Raw genomic sequence first — 19,278 nt, 5'->3', positions numbered from 1 at the left:
GACGGAGGGATGAGGAGGGAAGGAGCGCCGGGGATGAGAAGGAGGCACGAGCAGCTCGTGTGCGCGAAATATTATGCGCCATCAGCAGGAAAGCGGCCTGAGTCAGCCCGTTTGCCCGGGCCTCGCCGCATGCTAAAACACATAGAGGCAAAGCCCATTAAAAATGGATGCCGGGCGATAATCACATTCGCACTTAAAATTTAATGTTGCTACGCTACGGCTGACAAAGGGAAGGCGGCCCAGGGCAACGTGATTATGACCGTGTCGTCTGCGCTCAACGTCCTTTTACCTGGAGGCGACTCCTTCATGTCATCTCCGGAGGGGATTTGAAGAGCGCGCGGCCATTCATGGCACCTAATTGTTACAGTTATCCCACACGCACCGCAAAAAGTACTCGGCAGTGATCCCTCGCTACTTCGCACCTCCGCTATCGCGGCCTTGGTGCATCACAGAGGGTTTTTTCAGGAAAAAAAAATGCGACGTTGCGGAGAGACGAGCTGTGATGGTTGCCTGCATGCCGTACAGATAAGTTAACTGTCAATGCAAATGGCACCGGCACACATATTTACCGGATTTTCCGCACTATAAGGCGCAAGTAAAAGCCTTAATTTTTTTTTCAAAGCTGACGGTGCGCCTTATAATCAGGTGCGCCTTATATAGGGACCAATATTGATTTTAGGATTCGTAAATGGGGAATGAACTGATGAAGTAAGCTTGACCTGTTTCTTTTGCGTGTTTACAGTTCAACAAGGTTGGTCATATTGACATTGAGTTATTATGCTATTGAGGGTTTAGAGTTTATTATTTGAGTTATTGTTATTACTTTGAGTATTACTACATTGTGATTGAAAAAGTTAGAGATAGGGTGAGAAGCTCGATCGTCCGGGAGGGGCTCAGTGTCGAGCCGCTGCTCGTCCGCGTTGAGAGGAGCCAGCTGAGGTGGTACGGGCATCTGGTTAGGGTGCCCCCCCGGACGCCTCCCCGGTGAGGTGTTTCGGGCATGTCCCACCGGAAGGAGGCCCGGGGACGACCCGGGACACGCTGGAGGGACTATGTCTCTCGGCTGACCTGGGAGCGCCTGGGGATCCTTCCGGAAGAGCTGGATGAAGTGGCCGGGGAGAGGGAAGTCTGGGCTTCGTCTGGGATTTGAGGTGCGACTTATAGTGCGGAAAATACGATACATTACTCAGGTAATGCATGAGATCATTTTGAATGATCTCCATCTTAGGACCAAGGCCATTTTTCTGCATTACTTTTGTAATGCATTATTTTTTTGCTGCAACGCGGTAGTGTAATATATTACTCACAAAAACTGTGCTCATTCCAATTCATTTTAAAACTGAAAGTGGTGTAACCCCCAAGAATTCACCAAAAACACCGCAAGATCGGGGGAAAATATTTACTTCCTGTTCGTATCTCGTATTTAGTAATTAGATTACTTTTGAAATGCGTTACTTCCAACATTGAAAATAACTATTACATAAATAAAAGTATATCTATTCCTGAGATGGGAACAGGTGATTTTTTCGTTAATTTGCACCATACCTAAATGTATCTCAGTTTTGTGTGCTAGCACCTAATTTAATTTCCATGAAAGCAAAAAAAAAAACCAAAAAAAACAACTTTTTTTTAAAATAATCACAAATAAATTCAGGCGTCAAGGGCTATTTTGTCCATTCTTTATAATGAATCAAGCAAGGATATTGGGTAGTCTTTATAAGACGGATATTTTGTCAGAAAGCCAGCGACTGAAAAAATAGAAACTGCGTGTGCGTGTGAACGCACTGTACTTGGGGGGTGAGGCGCGGGGAGATGGATCACCAACGCTTGTATCTCCTCCACGGCCATGCCTCGGCAGCACGTCGGCAGCCTCCATTTACATTAGGGAGATTTAAGCTGTCTCAGGCAATGGTGACAAGTCAAGGTGTTTCACTTTAATTACACTGGGCAAGGTCACCCCCAAACGCAGGAGGAAAAAGAAGGAGGGGGTGTATTTACATTCTCTTCTCCAACCTCTCCCTCTGTGCCCTGCTACGGAACAATACCTTGTACATACTCATACGTACGGTAGTACCTCTCCTTACGAAATGATTGCTTCTGAAAGTAATTTCATAACGCGATTTTTTTTTCCTAAGTAGAGACGCTTTTTAAATGTGAATATCTCAGTCAGTTCCAAGCAACCCCCCCCCAAAATGCCTCTAAAGCCTTTAAATCACAGGTGTCAAACTCAAGGCCCGGGGGCCAGAACCGGCCCGCCACATCATTTTATGTGGCCCGACAAATGCTGATTTGATGTCAAGATTTTAGCTAAACTTGCAGATTGTCTTAAAAAAAAAAAATCTGTTCCAGATCTATCTTTTGAACAGTTTTTACCGGTCTCTGATTTCAAAACTAGGTAACAATGTAAACAAGCAAAAACGGCGTTTATTAGAGACTTTTTTCTATTTTTAAGTCCTAAATTTTCAGGATTTTAGAGAAAGTCAGGGGTCAAAATTTAAGCTATGACTGTTAAGGATGCTTTTTTTAGACTATTTTTAGATTTATTCCGGCCCTATGACAGAAACTACAATGTGGCCCACGATAAAAATAAGTTTGACACCCCTGCTTTAAATGAATAATATTCAGAAATTATCAAAATAGATCAAAAACTGTAACAAATACATACTGGAATTGTGCATAATTATCATGGGATTCAAAGCACATCATGTAAAGAATAAAAAAAAAAAAAAAAAAAACGGTCCTAAACCCTTTAAATTAATCATATTAATTGGAGCAGTTGACAATATGAATGCGGTTCAATTGTTTGCCTTGAGATGGCGCTGGTGTGTTTAATAAACGAGTCAACTGGAATACAGTGGAGCCCCGGAATATGAAATTAATCCGTTCCGGGGTTGGGATCGGGATCGTAAGGTGAAATCGTCGTATGGCGGGCAATAGATGCTAATTAGCTAATGAATATAAAACCACAAATAAAGACATCAAAATTGCATACGCATATTAGAAATTGGTAACAAAATAGTGTAGTAGTAGTTTTAGTGACACCGTGACCCCGACAATAGAAGACCAGCATCTTAGTGACGCGTTGTAGCGCGTACAGTTTGACGCAAACAGAAAATTATAGCAATTACCTAAAAAAACGCCTGAAGAGGGAGGTAAAATTTTATAAACACAGCCGACCCCAAAGGCCATGACAGCTGTTGATGCCGTAAAGTGGAAAAAAAAAAACGTAAACAGGGGTCGAAAAACTTAAGATGCATTCCGCTTTGAAAAAAACATAAGCCAGGGACGCCGTAACCCGGGGGTTCGCTTTACCCTACAATTCCACCTATACCTTGAATCAGCCGGTGACATCCTTACTTTTACATAACACTCGTCGTTTTGATAATATTCACGCGTGTGAGCAAGAACGGACTCGCACGATGGTTCAACCTGCTCGCTTCTTTCATTTAAAATAATGTAACAACCTCAGCTGGCGCAAGCTGAGGTTGTTACAACAAGAGCTCGTCTTATACTTGGGGAATTACGGTAATCAGTAGTGCCACATCCGCTTTTCTTTCTTGTGTTTCGAAACACCGCACTCTGGAGAGAGCCGACAGTCACATTTTGTGTTCTTTCCTCCCTCTCGTAGATTCCCGTTCGCACTGCTTCTTCCACTTCACACTCCTTGTCTGTCAATGAAAGACTTAGTTTTGCCACGAGGCATTGTGTGTTTAGCAACTGCTATCCGGGTGTCAGGGAAGGGGGCGAGGGCGGGACTCCCCCCACTGAACCACTGCCAAGCCCCAGCCAGCTTGCACCTCCTTTATTAACTTCTCCCTGAAGGCACTGTACTCTCTCCAACCCCCCCCCCCCCCCCCCCCCCCTTCTCCTAGTCACTCCCGCCCTCCTGCTCCTAGTGTGTGTGTTTTTTCTCCCTCTCAAGTAACTCCTGTTTTCACGGGTGAAAAAGCTGTGATGCTGATAAGAGAGGTGAGACCGCTTTTAACTGACAGTCTGAAATCATATCACTGTGGGGAAAACACACACACACACAGAATGTGAAGTGAGAGGTTTTTTTTTTTCTCTCTCAAAACATTTGTGTCAGGTGCACTTAACATCAGCTTGACGTGTCAATGTGCTCTTTTGTAGGTGATGAATTTTCAAGACGGCTTTTTAAATGCCGCTTTGGTCTAGCAGTGTATGCTGATCGGACGCTCGCTTCTCTTCATTTGTGGTATTCTTGTAGATGCAGTTAAAGGTGTCTACATTTTCCTAAAATTAAAATACTCCATAATTATTTTTCCCCCAGAAAATTGTTGCATTTATACTTCATATTTAGGGATGTCACTATTGAATATTTCTCAAATCCATCCATCCATTTTACTCTTATTCTCACAAAGGTCGTAGGCTTGCGGGCAGTAGGCGGCGGGCACCCGGAACTGGTTGCCAGCCAATCACAGGGCACGCAGGGACGAACAACCATTCAGGCACCCAATCACACCTAAGGACAATTTAGTATGTCCAATACACCTGCCATGCATGTTTTTGGAGTGTGGGAGGTAAGCCGGAGTGCCTGGAGAGAACCCACACAGGCTCGGGGACAACATGCAAACTCCAGTGAGGTGGATTTGAACTACCTTAAACTGTGAGGTTTTCCCGTCCCCATGCACGTGTCCTGGCACACCCTAGTCCAGAGTCACACCCTCCGATAGCAGTCACATCCCTAGTCAGTCAGTCCGCGTCACATCGTGCTTCGTCTTTTTCACCCAGTCTCGAGCCGCACCCTTCACGTGCACCTTCCCCCGTTTTGGTCCAATCCGTCCCTTGTGTGTCCTGTGTTCCCCGAGTTCCCCGGTGGCAGGCTGATGTAGCCAGTGTTCCTGTCCCTAGTCCCCAGCAGCAGAGCGTCCCCGCCCCGGCGACTGAGCGTCCCTGTCCCTGCGCCCCGGGGACACCCTCCGAGCCGCCGGCCGAGGTGCTGCCCCCGCCCCCCCGAGCCGCCAGCCGAGCCGCTGCAGCCGCCGTCTCCCGAGTCCCAAGTCAAGCCGCTGCAGCCGCCTTCTCCCGAGTCCCAAGTCAAGCCGCCGCAGCCGACGTCACCCGAGTCCCAAGTCAAGGCGCCGCAGCCGACGTCACCCGAGTCCCAAGTCCAGCCGCCGCAACCGCCACCCAAACGGCCGGCCGCGATGCTGCTGCACCCTCCCAAGCCGTCTTGGGCAGTCTCCCTTCCTTCAGGTCAGTCCCTTACAGTTATCAAAGTCACTGGACCATTCTTAGCAGGCGGGGAATTCAAAGCTTCAGCAACAGCTTCCGGAGCAGCCAGGCTGCTCAGCTACCACGCTCATGAGACATGAAGTTTGGATAACTGTTACACAACCACCCATGTATCCAACACGATGCGATAACAGTACGAATTCAATTTTTTTTTGGTTTGTTTTTCTGTTTTTACCCGAAAAACGCATTCAAGAAAATAGAAAAGTTGACAAACAAATATTCACATGCTACATAAAATGTTAAACCAGCCATGAGGGAGAACGGAAAGGTCAACGTGGTGATTTGTTTATGTTTTTCCAACATTTTCTCAACTAAAAGTGCTTTTAACACGTGGTGTTAGCACTGATAGCATAATAGCAAACAGAATGCCATCAAGTGGTGTAATGTACCTAAATCCCTTTAATGCTTTTATAATTGAGCGCGCGCTTTCGGAGTTTGGTGGCAGTTGAAAGGCATTGGGAAATGCCTTGTTAAGATGTGCAGGCTGGAAATAATAACCAGCCTTGGCGCTAATGTGACGCTCTTTGAAGGGGAGGGAGAAAAAAACACGACGCTAATTGAGTTAGCCTAAAAAAAACATTTTAAAACTCATCATTTCAATTTACCGGCTTTTTTTTGTGGAACGTAGCATTTGGGGGGAGAGACGAGGAACAGGTTTCACATCCATTTGGAGGTTAATGGTCAAGTTTCTGGCTTTTAAACGCAGTAAAAACTGCACTAAAAGGATTTACTCTAATTAAGTGCAAGCTGTGTGTTTTTTCCATTCCTCCTCCCTTCGCTCCAAAACCAAAACGCTTGCGTAAATTGCTCGGCTAATGCAAGATAAATGCCAGTTTTAAACCTTCTTGAAGATGATCATTCGGCCAAATATTCTGCCCATATTAAAACATATTCCAGCAGCCAACACGTCAGCGTAATATGTTTTGTTTGTTTTTCTTCAAGTAGAAAAGCACGGTCAAAGAAAACCGCGTTTGTTGAATACGGCCTCCATATTGCGGAGAACAGCAAACGTGCGGCTGTAGCGGACAATCGTGAAAAATAAAAACATTGGCGGCTTTCACCTAGCAATTGACCCTCGCGCACATGAAGCTACTGCAGACATCGAATTAGGAAACATTGTTTCCCAATGCTTCATTTCCTGCTTTATTCGTATTTATCGAACTTCTATCAAGATGGTGCAATTGTCAAGGAAAAACCATTGTTTTTATAGCTAACTTAAATTAAAGGCCCTTCCACCATCAAACATGTACATATAAAGGACGCCATCTTACATTTGGTGCATTGGAAATTCAATTCCTTATGAACTATGAGTTTTCTGTCGGCTAGATTTCTGCCCAGGAAATGAAACGGCTCGTTTACCGAAGGCCCGCATCTCACCGTGTGGCTGTCGCCGTCCCCTTCGTGACATTGTTCTAAAGCCCAACGCCACATTAGACAATAACGACCAAAAAGGTAACATTCCAGCAATCGGTAATGAGAATCGGCGGCGGAGTAAATGAAGAAGCCAAAAACAGGCGTGTTATTGGCATACTGGAGATCCCAAGTGAGAGATAGGACATAAGCAATACTTGTCCCATCAAATTAGTCCCCGTTGGAAACCGTATCCCTAACAACAGTTCCGCCAGCGGGTGAACTGTTTACTACAAACATTGATTGTTTGACTGCGTGCTCCTAGACACTCAATTTCGCAACTTGGATATTTTCTATAGTAAAACTTGGAAACTAATAAATGAAACGTTGCTGTTTACATGGCTGACTCGGTGCAAAAATCTCTCCTCCCCAACCCTAGGATGAACCCAAAAGTAAAAAAAAAAAAAAAAAAAGAAAATCTATATATAGCAGTAGATGATGTGGATGCAGTTCATTTCTTTGCCTTTAAGTGGCACTGTTATATTATTGGTGCGTGAAAAGAAGTTTGTCTTATTTGTAGAATTTTTCTTTACTTTTCCAGTGACCCAGGCATCATTTACAATTCCACAAGGGCAACAATAATTATTTTGGACAAGTTTGAGCATGTAAGTTTACTTATGTTTATGAAAGTCATGCTATACCTGTGACAATAATTCTCTACAATTCAATACAACACAACAAAACACAAAACAATACTTCCTGTGTTGTTCAGCAACGCGCTTATTCAACAAGAAGTTCTCAGCTGTTTGTTTTCAGCAGCCCAAAGTAGTACGCATTTGGGAGATGTTTCCGGTATATAGGTCACGGTAGTCCTTGTCAGCCGAATCATAAAGGTGTTTCCGTCGGCAAACTGCCACAAGCAATAGTTTGAAATTCCGTAAGGTATGCGCCGCCTAAAATCTGGCCCGCGCAAAAGGGCGTGGTTGCCGAAATGACGTCATTTTGCCGTGTTGAGCTGCGCGGCGCTCGCGGACGTGTCAAACTTGAAAAGGCTTAAGAATTTCCAGCTCCAGAGGTAGAGAGGATTGTGATGACATATTACATCCCAATCTTGAATCCCATTTTTACACGCCAACAATTTTCTCGTATTCGGAATTTTCTTCCGTAGCTGGAAACAAAGAGGCGTTTGGTAACCTCGATTTTTGAGGCATTCGTAAGTTGAGGTACCACTGTAATCAAGACCAGTCGTAAACTGTTAAAAGGTAACATTTTGGTTCCTTTTCCGGAATTAATATAGACAACTCCAATCAGTCACAAAACAACTTTGAGACCTCAAGAATGGCCGGCCGGTGATTTGCAAGTCCCTCCAAGTGCGTGTGTTGTGTTAACTTCCCGGAGGCCTGTCGAAAGACTCACTTTAATGACTCGTGCTAGGTGGGCGTACTCTCTCTGTAATAGCGCCTCGCAGGCTGCGACTAGACAAAAAAAAAAAAGAAGAAGAAAAAACACAACTCGAGACACTAGCCGCCAGGATGGAGTGGACCCGACACAAACATTAGCACCTTTGCTTCTGGCTTGTATTACATCAATGTCAGCGGGCAAAAACATGTCCTCCATCTTGAAAACCACACCCCGCGGCAGGCCGTGAGCACCTGCAGAGTAGTTATCTATCAAACGATAATGGCCGGAGTCGGGTCTTTCTTTCTGGACGAGCGCTCAGTCGTACAAATTAGCCCGGGAAACCCCGCTCGCTCGTAGCGTCCGCCGACAAAGAAAAAGTACGATAAAAAGAAACGAGGGAAGAGAATGCTGCGGGGCAAAGCGTTTACAGAAGCGTGTCGGATCCTGCTAGCAAGCAAACAGAAATGACGTTGTTGTCCAACACTTGAAAATATTTCAAGTGTAGGATAACCTTTGGTCACAATCAATCAAAAAAGTGACTTCTGTCAAATTTTGAGGGAAGAGGCAATCAAGTGTCGAATACCGTATACGGTATATAGTGAACATATATATATATATATATATATATATATATATATATATATATATATTATATATATATACGGCCTCTTTTTATATATTTATTTATAAGGAAATTAGCATGTCTATGTGACGCCAGACACATTTAATTTAAACATCCTGTAATCACGACATTTCCGACTTATATCCATCAATATCGTGGTCAAAATTACTGACAGGAAGAGGGTGACTTAAAAAAACCAAAATAAAAAGTAAGACTTTTATCTTGCAAGGTTACATTTAAAATATTTTATGTGAACGAAACACTGCCTGAATACAGTTTAGTTGTATTTAACTTCTAAATCCTACTGTATACACTCATGTTATATTTAACAACCATTTTTTTAGCACTTGTTTAGGTATGAAGTCATTTTTTCGGTATCTATAAATTACCACAGAAGCAGTTTTTTTTTGTTACTATATCGAAAAAAATACTAATTTATATACAATAATTTTAATGTAATAATTTTGAAAGAACATTTACCATAGCAGTTTGCCACTTGTTATTTTACTGTTAGTTGTAATGGTGGTACTGTACTTGTAGTGCTACAGTAATTTTTTTTTTTTTTTTTTTGGGGGGGGGGGGGTACTTGGAACAAAAAGCTAGCTAATAAAGCTAATAAATAATAAATGTCCAAATATTCGATTGATTTGGCTTTCCGAAACAAAGCACTTTGTCAAAGCAGCTGCATGTCACTAAAGTTAAACACACACAAGGAGGGTGAGGTGTGTGTGTGTGTGGGGGGGGCACGGCGGGGAGATGGTATGCTTGTGACAGATGTGAGCCTAATGGCACCGAGAAGAGCGCATGAACCCTCACCAGCTGGTAATGGGCCTGGCGCCAAATGCCCATCCGGGTTGGCAGCTTGCTCTAAACATGGCAGTCCAGACTGGCCAGAGGGGGTCCGGGCCCCGGTGACCGGTCCGACGGCCCGGGGCTATCAGCTGCCCGTACGTCACGACACGACCTTCGCACCGCCGCCGCTCTCGGACGGATTCGCTGAGGCATTTGATCTAATGAGAAGGAAAATGAAAATAATCCTGGATATACCGTCCCCAGGTGGGAGGAAGAGTTATTGCAGTATTGTTGTCACATCTCTGGTTTCTGGGAAGAACTTCAACGTCAAAATAAAGGAGTCATACATTCTTTGTTATGCTAAGTTTTATTTTGAATTGTTGGCTTGCTTTCCCACCGCACATGTTTTACTGACATGCAGTGTTGTTCTCCTGTGTATTCCATTGCATTTGAGGCCCAAAAGCCCCCCCCACAAAAAAAACTAGTACTACTCCAGTTTTAATCTCGCAAGATTTCGTTGTACATGATCTGGTCTCATTATTACCATTCAAAATCAACATCAGCTCAAGATCCAAAGCAGCTTTAAATGGCAAAATAAGAGCAGTATGCCTTAAAGCAGTGGTCCCCAAACTTTTGATCACCACGGACCGGTCAACGCCTTACATTTATATTGTGGGCGGGGGGACTGCTCTAAAAGCCACATCATCCTTCTCACTATCTCAGTATTTATGTAATATGTAATATCAACAGCGGTCAGACGCCAACAGTAATATTGTGGACCGGGGGGATGCTAACTGCTGGCTGCTAAGTATTGTGCTAACGATGCTGCGCTATCATCAGCTTAGCACAGTAACTACGGTTCAACAGCTGGTAAGTGAAGCAAACGCTGCACATACCAGTTGTCCCAAGTTCTCGCTTCCGCCTTTCTACAAGCCAGGTGAGTGCTCTTGCTTGGCTCCGTTTTGTCTCGAAAGCTCAGCCGGCCGGGTTGGATCGCTCTCGGTGACCGCAAAGCGGCCGCCACGATTCGTTCCCGCCCCCTGCGTGAGCCGTCGAATGTTCCCGAAGTCGGATGGCTGTCGCGACGCGAAACGCGGCAAAAGTAAAAAAATAAATAAAAAAAAGCCGAAATTCGCTTCTCGTGACGGCGCGCGGCCTTTCGCGTCGCTCCATTCGCGTCCGTCGCGTCGTCCGACGTGCATTCGCGCCCAGTCACGCGAACTCCATTGACTACAATAGAAACGCTCCGCTTTTTCGCCTCGTTCGCGTTCGGTGCGCGCGTACCATTAAACTAAATCATCTCCAAAACATTATTTCGGGTGCAGCCCACGCGGCCCGGTACCAGTTGATCCACGGACCGGTAGCGGTCCGCGGACCGGGGGTTGGGGACCACTGCCTTAAAGGGTTATGACGGCCTCTTTTTTTTCAATCTATGCAGAAGGATTTTTAAGGGGCAAACTGTTACTACTACCGCTGCTACGACGACCCTACTACTACGACTACTGTCATAACGATAGGACAAAGTTACTCATGAACTGTTTAAATAATGAGGAAAAGTGATTTTTAATTGCCAAGACAAACAATTCAGAGTTCATGGCGAAATAGAAACAGATGGGCAAAGAAATTGTGATGCGAAAGGCTGGTTTTCCCAAACACCGCCACCCAAGCAAGTATTGCCTGTCATAACATATTGCCATCCTCTAATTGGGTCATTTTTGATACCCCAGCCGCACGGCGCCGGCATATTGATGGGGAGGCGTCAGGGTTTGCCAAGAGCCTGCGAGGGCCCTCGCTGGCACCCAATCAAAGAAGGAACAAACGCTGCCCCCCCAGACAATCTGGCAAGCCGGAGCAAGAGCATCCAAAAACATGGCCCCACAGCTCCCGCCCAAACCATCAGGGTGTAATTGGAACATGGGTATTCCGCAGCGGTTTCAAAGGCGGAATCTTAATCCGCGCGCGTGCTATGAAATTGGCCATTTTGTAGCCGGCTTCCCGCCTCCCAACACGCGCTCCTTTCCTCCATCTTAGCGAGCCCAACCCCGGATTTAAGCTTCGTGTCTTGTTCGAGTGTTTCCATCGACTACGGAACGCCCTGTGAAAACGCCGTGGGTTTGACCGCGCCGTCTACGAAGGCGGACACGGCTGCCTAATCTTCCCCCGACAAGATACGGCTTGTTTTCCTGCCCGCGCGTGTCGCCATGTTTGTCGAGGATGCGGACGTGACCGGCCTTAAACGACAAGAATTCAATTTGTCGGCGGCGTGCTTTTGCATAAAGCGGCGGTGGCTTTTAAAGGTGTGGGTTGCGCCGATTGACGCTTGCGGCCATGCGCGGGTGTGCCAAAAGCGAGGCATGGCTTCCCACTCGCCGTTCTTGGACCAGATCTTTTTCTTTTTTTTTTAATGTCGGAAAACGTAGCGGAAAAGTAACGACGTGTTGTCGGAACGGCGCGGCGGTTTTGTTCTGCGCGCCGGTTTTGTTCCGCGCGTCGGCGTTTGCCTTGCGGTCAACCTGGCTTTGAGTGGCACACCGAGTAAAGCCACTCCAGCTGCTTTCCGACCAAGGGGAACTCGTTTCATTAGCCGCGCTTCCGTTCCGAGAGAAAGACTCGCGTTGGCTCCCGGCTGCTCACCAGCCTGATGGAGAGAGCGGAGGGGGACTGACTTGGTTGAGTCCGGTCCGATTCACAACCTCGCCCCCTATTAAGAAAAACAAAACAAACAAAAATGAAAAAAAACAAAGATGGACTCAGCTCGTCATGCCAGGATGTATCACGCCTGAGCCCTCTTTCATGAATTAAACATGAGATCTGGAGGAGTTCTTTTTAAAAAAAGAAAAAGACCCAGAGGATGTTTCTCTGCTCAGATTCACCCACGCCCCCCCCCCCCCCCTCCCCCCCTCTGCCTTCGGACTGAGTCGAACATTGAAAAGGAATGAGGGGCAGGGTGGAGAAAGGGGTCAAAAAGAGGAAACAGAGGCCTAGAAAGAAAATCTGGGTTGAGTTTGAAGGAAATTCCTATTTTTCAAATAGTGTGTACATGGAACTGTGTTATTCTACTAAAGATTGAGACGACGTAATGTCAGTATAAAGCAGATATGGTCCTGGCCCGGGGGAAATAAAGACAAGTCGGCACCTCCAAAAGGAACAGGTGGCATCCCCCGACACAACATTCCACCAGGAGCAAAAGGCTAGGTGTGGCCTTCAAGAGAAGATATCAGTCACAATTTATGGTGCTCAGACTTCCTCCCGCTTCAAAGAGTGGCCGGCAGAACAAAGACTTTTGAAGATACTATCCCCACACAAACAGACCCCCACGCACGCACGCACACACACACACACTTGCATTCCACAGTGGGACTAGATGCCCCAAAAGGGTATAAGAACTGAATGTTGAAGGTGAAACGTTGCCATTTTCTGCTCCGACCCGTGGCAGGACTGGCCCGAGGCCTCGTGTACTTTCCCACTCTGTCTGGATTAAATCGATTGTTTCACTAAGTTGTGGTATGGGCGATCTTTCAACAAAAACGAACACGCTAGGAACTAGGTTAAGGCAAGAAGCTTTTGCTAGATTCCTTCAAGTTGCGGGCAGATGCTAACAGTCAATGGGAGTCAACTTCAAAAAAGGAACGCTGCGGCGATCGTGGTCGGCAAACTCAGACGCTATTATTGGGCATCCTCCTCAATTCCGTTTTTTGGACGGGCCGACAGACGGATGGGTGGATGGAAGGAAGGCTGGATGACGGATGGATGAAGGAAAGAATGATTTGGTGTTCTATTGGTGGCAGTTGGGTCGTTTAGTATGGAATTTTACGGTAGTGTTAGGATAAGTCAAATATGAAGGCGCGGGCTTCGGCGGACGCCACCTACGACGTTTCAAGGTCGCGTGCGAAGCGGCGTAAACGATTGCGAACTAGTTTCTAGCGCGCAGCGGATGAATACGCTTTGCGGTGGTTGTGATCGAGGAAGAAATCATTTCTCAACTCGTGTTTTTTTCTCTCCCACGTGTTTGATGACTTTTTTTTTTGTTTTTTTTTCTCGTTTGTTTGTTTTTTCAACCTTTAACCCTTGGTTATGGCTCCAAATTATTGAAAGGTAAAGATTATTAATGCTTCGGTTGGAAGATCAAAATCAACAGTGAGCCTCATGGTGATTAAGGAAAAGGCGTGCCCAAAGTATGGTAAGGAATTTATTAATTTTTTTTATCTAACAGTACTTAATTTTGACTAGACTTGAATTCATGTGGCATACACTATGTCATTTGATACATTTACAACACATCTGTATATATTGATTCATTTTATTTAGGATCGATTTATTTGTTCTTTTTTATTTCGATTATTATTAATATATTATTATTATTTGGACGGCGTTCCGACTGAAATTCGTGTTACACCGCGTCTTAAGAACGGATCAACCTCGTGAGCAGAGGATCGAGAAACAGATCGGAACGGGAACGAGAGGAGTGTCGTTCGCCATCCCGATTGACTTTCAAAATGAATCGGATCTTAAGAGAGATTTCTGCGAGTTGAAGCAGTATTTCGATGATCCAACAAAACCTCCGAAATCCCGAACTATTGACCTTCCAGAGTGGGGCTCCACCTCATCTTTCAAATCAAGGGAGTCCCCAGCTTTGGCATTTTATTGATGGCACTAATCATATTTGTTTGAGGGCACAATGCTTCACTACCTGTCCGACACAAAGATTTGTTCGCATTTGTTCACGTGACTGTTAATACACTGCAGGCAAGCGTCCCCCCCCCCCCCCTCCCCCTGGCCTCCCACCTCCCATATTTTTCGCCGACTTGTCAGCGTCGCCTTGTTCTCCGAGCCCTGCCCCCACTTGAGGAGGGTCAGGTCGGACCCGGCTGCAGCGCGGTGAGATTGGCCTGCCGCCTGCTGGGATTGATTAGCTCTCTAATCTTAGGACTTCCAGTGTATCTCCAGGGCAAAAACCGCAACGTGAAATCCACCCCCCGCCGCCACTCCCACCTTTCCTCGGTCTACGGGTTTGGTTGTAGATAATAACACCATGATCGAATATTTGCCGAGTCGATTATCATCGGCAATGTTTGGGTACGGTCCGATAGAATGGGTCGCCAGGTGAAATATTCAGTTTTTCTATTTTGTGCGTTTTTTTGTGCAAAGAGAAACCATGCGCCCAAATCCGACAAGCGTTTCGACTTCGTGGCACGAGGAAAGCGGCTTCACCGTGGAAATCTCTTGCCTGGATTTCTTTTCTAATAAACTGGAATTTCAAGTGTAAAATGTGACTTTCATCATGTTTTTACCACACTTGACTTTCTGGCGCCGTAAAGCTGTGACTACAGCAAAATGGATGGGGAGGGATGACAGCAGTTCCGTATACTGTATAAGGTTTAATTAAGATTTCGTTAAATTAATGTGATGCAGTCTGATTTGTCCGAAATACATATATGTATGTTTAATTTATTTTTTTTTTATTTAAAAAAAATCCATTAATATTTATATATCTAAATCTATATCGCGGTTTTCACTGATCGTGGGGGGGTCCCGGTCCCAATTCACCGCGGATTGAGGGATCGCTGTGATATAATAAACTCTGGACAATTATCGCAAGTTCCTAGTGAGCACACCCGCAAATCTAAAGTGGAGGAAATCCAACCTTATGCGAGGACAACATAACAAAAGCCTCATGAGTCCTTTTACCGATAAATGAAATAATTAGACTTTAATCCCCTGTGGCCTTTGCCATTTTTAATTACTTTTAAAGGAGAATAATTATGCTGTTATCTTCCTGTTGTCGAGTATCTAAAACTTTAATCAGTGCGTCCCTCCCTTTGGGCACTGAAGTGCTTTTTACCGAGATGTAAGGAAGCACCGCACATCAATTCCAACACAACATTGTCATTAACTTGCGTAAATGCAAACCACATTTAGGTACCCATATGTGCGTAACAAAGGGGCGGAAGCCAAGCAAAAGGCTGCTTTTTGATTGGACGGAGAAGTCGGAAGCCAGTCCCACCTGAGATTTGGTAAGAACTTCGTTATAAGCAAGCATGGCCCGAAATCCATACAAGGCAAAACCTCAACAAACTAGAGGGTTAAGAATAATCTAACTTGCCCCAGCGGGGCATTTCACACTGTAAAACCAGAGACCCCCTCACCCCCACAAAAAAATCAAAAAACGAAAACAAGCCAAGATAATAAGTCCAATGAAATCAACACGTGGATCTTTCTCTATAGATAGATGGTGGGAAAAAAATAATCTGCAAAATTTGGACTCAGACTAAGTTTAGCGCAGCTTGACGGGAGCAATAACAGACTTGATCTTGAACAGAAAGGTAAATCGGGATCCCAACAAATGATATCATGATATCACTTTTTTTCCATAGTGTCATACATGTATATAAACTACATTTGGCACATTGGCGAATTTATTACCGATTAAATATACGATTTATGGTCCCGATATTTTGAACCAGATATTAAAATCGTTTGCAGAGACTGCACATATGTGACTGCCTTGCCCCCTTCGTGACATAGCTCAATGGTGGCGGCCCACGCAATACGTATGCCTCCATCGTCTCTCACAGCTCACAGCTGATGGAGAGTATAACAGTGTGAACACTGGGCCAAAAACTGGCGCTTTACTGACATTAAAAGGTAAAACGGCGTCAGTACATTGCTATCACAAACATTTGTTCCCTCCTATCAAATCAGTCCGGATGGGTACCATGTGTTTGTCACTGTACTGTTATCGCAACGTGTTGGATACACGTGGTATGTGAACGTTGTTCAACAGCAAGCCAAACACGTTAGTCTCATGAGCCAGGTAGCTGAGCGTCTTGCTCCTTTTATTACAAATGGGGTGACTTGAGGTTCATGAACATTCAGAGTGAAACTGAAAACAAACGAAATTAGCATTAGCACTTTGCTAACGAAATAAATGCGTCACAAATGACTTCCGTAGAAAATGAATTAGCATAGATGCTAACGTCAGCTAGCGATTAGCGATGCTAAACGAAAACGTTCGCGATCTTTTAATATGCTAATTTGTCCATTAACATTCATATACATTCAGCCAAAACAATGTCTAGAACACTGCATAATACAGGACTTACAGCCATTGCGTTCGGAGGGACAAGAAAGCACGAAGACAAACACAATTTCCAGCCGGAGGTAGGAAATTGGTACTTTTCATACTAGGGCCCCTTCAGTGGTGACACGCAACTGCTGATGTGGCCGACTGAGGAACCGTTACGTGTTGTTCGCCATCCGGTTATGGTGGTTGAACCAGCTCGGCTTATCGGCCATCCCTGGCTGGGAGGCACTTGGATTAATTGAGCTCGTAATTGAGTAGTTGTCTTCATTAGTTCCGGTCCTGTGCTTACGTGTGTCCCGCTTGCGGATTACCCTGGAAAGATGCAGGAGGATTCATGCTCTAAGAAAAAAAAAGGGCTATGTGTCACAGTTCGGCGTGGCTGGTAGAAACGGTGGCGTATTTGCGGCAATAGTGGACCCAGGTGCAGAGAGGCCCTGAGACAGGGAATGTATGAAGCAGTCCCTATTTATTACTTTAAAGGGCAGGCAGGGATAAAATACAGGCACGCGAGTGAAACAAAACACTAAGAGGCAGGTTGACACGGGGAGACAGACGAAAAGGCTCGAGACTTATGATCCGACAACTAGCTGTAGCAAAAACTGGGGCTTAAATACACTCACGCAAATTAGTTAAACACGCGACAGCTTGGAAGGAAGAAGAGGCACGGGAAGCTCGTTTGGTGGACACGAGGGGCAGGTCGACGCAGAGCGGTGGACCAACTCATTCTGACTCGGGCTGACATGAGAGGAACAGAAACAGGGCCCACGCAAACAGAAAAAAAGACCCCTCCCCCCAAAAAAAGAAGAAACACACAATCCAAACCCAACACGACACTGTGGTAAAATTAAAATGGTGTCACCGCATAAAGAAAAGGCACTCTCGATAGCAAACATCGCCATGTAATATAACCTTTGCGATTCCATTTTTGTGATGTTCAATACATCCTCGTTTTTCAGGCCTATACGACTATGAGAACAAAATCTTCTTGTCTGACGCAGTAATGATTCCTCCATGCTTCAAATACCGGCTCAATTGGCTAATCTATTTGGGTCGGCTCAGATATCCTTTATAGTCATTAACTGGAGTACCAGGCAACATAAGTTTGACTTACAGTAACAACCTTGATGAATGGTATCATCAGGTTCGACGAGTACCCAATATCAAAAAATACGACTTGTATCAGCCCAATACGGTATCTATTATTGGTAGAGTCTAAAAACAGTTGGGTTAAGTATAACTTGCTTAATGGACAAAAAATTAAAAACTCAATTGGACCTACCTTGAGACCTAAAATAAACGTCAAGAAAATAGATCATTTTGCACAAAACAACATCAAAAAATTAGTTTTTTTTTGTATAAAACAACCCATATATTGGGGTGCCCCTATTTTGACCCATCTGTCGCCATACCTTACACATAACTTTACGATGACCTCATATTGTCCACAAAGATGTTCACTTGCATCTCATTGTCCAACAATACAGTGTCTTCAATCGGACATCACTTGAAGTATTGAAAACCCTATGTGAATACTAAAGTTTCGTTCGTGGTAAAAAAAGCACGTTGTATAAAATGTCTTTGCAAAAATGGTAAAAAAAAAGCAGGGATGTTTATTGCCACTTTTTTCAGGCCGATTCCAGTTTGAGCACCTGGAATGCCAACCCCATGCAAAAACGTAGTTGGAAAAACTTTCACTCACTCCCAATGCCGTATAAACGTGGGGCATGTGTGTGCAAGGCTCAAGAGCCATGCTATAAAAACAGCCACTGGGTGGCAGAAGTGCATTTGGTAAGAGATGAGCAAAGCTCCTGCCAGCAAATACAAAGAAGAGGATTGACAGGAAGAGGAGGTGGCTAGCAAGCTTTGAAAAATGCCGTTGGAGGGAAACCGACAAATAACAAAGGAATGTTTCACGTAGCAAACCTCCGAGAAGTATTCAAAAGATTTTAAGATGAAAAGACAAAGAAAGACGACACCGATGACGATGAAAAGGATGACAAAGACTTGCCTAATTGTTGGGGACAATCTAATGGCGTGGCCGCCAGCAGCCGAGAAACGTCCCCTTCCCCCATAACTAGAAAGTAAGCGTTCTCTTGAACAGTTGCCGATCAGTCTCACAGTTGAAGTTGGTGTGCGGAACATCCAATTGTAGTAACGATAGCAGTACAGTGGGCCCCCGTGCTACGAACTGAATCCGTTCAGCGGCTACGCTCGTAACTCGAACTGCTCGTATGACGGGCAATCCAAACCTATGTTAATTCGTGAATGCGTGCAATGCGTGCAAAAACCTTAGGTAAAAACATCACGACTTTATACACATATTAAAAATGAGTAACATAACCTACTGTACAGTTAAATTAAATAACATAAATAGACAAAGGAAAAATGACATTTACCTTTGGGGCGACGTGACTTGAGCTGGGTGGAGGCGGAGGGGAGCAGAGACCAACCCACAGAATTTATTGATTTATTTTCTGAAACGAGAACATATCACCGGCGATTTCCTTCTCTTTAATCCATAATAGAAGAAGCCTCTCCATTTTGTTGTCGAGCGAGGTCCGTCCCCCGGCAAGGAAAGTCTTGCCCTTAGATTGCCGAGCGGTTACGTCCATACTCACGAGCAAGGTTAACTATGCGTGCGCCTCCTTTGTATTTTTTTATTATCTCCTGCTTGGTTTCTATTGTCATCATCCTCTTACTTCTTCCTTTACCGCCACTTGCAATTTTAGAAGCCATGTCTAACAGATAAAGTTTGCAAAGTCTTCACAACATTCCT

The 19,278-nt window shown here is 44.9% G+C and overlaps 1 protein-coding gene across 9 annotated transcripts in view; it reads right to left on the bottom strand.

Annotated features, from left to right (window-relative positions):
- The window catches only part of LOC148426224 (uncharacterized), a 304,347-nt gene that overhangs the window by 232,646 nt on the left and 52,423 nt on the right, over positions 1-19,278 (bottom strand). For 5 of the 9 annotated variants that reach the window (XR_015864959.1, XR_015864963.1, XR_015864966.1 and 2 more), the window contains one exon: positions 18,899-18,976. The gene's annotated coding sequence lies outside the window, so the exon portion shown is untranslated. Of the gene's footprint in view, positions 1-9,384; positions 9,637-16,617; positions 16,842-18,898; positions 18,977-19,278 lie in introns of those variants that run through there. The other 4 variants (XR_015864962.1, XR_015864960.1, XR_015864964.1 and 1 more) reach the window with 2 other exon arrangements.

This window comes from Hippichthys cyanospilos, chromosome 3 (assembly GCF_059441005.1).
Source record: "Hippichthys cyanospilos isolate Australia breed blue-spotted pipefish chromosome 3, RoL_Hcya_1.0, whole genome shotgun sequence".
Classification (NCBI taxonomy): Eukaryota; Metazoa; Chordata; class Actinopteri; order Syngnathiformes; family Syngnathidae; genus Hippichthys; species Hippichthys cyanospilos.
The sequence above is the reverse complement of the archived record's forward strand: the minus strand, read 5'-3'. Positions and strand labels throughout refer to the sequence as shown.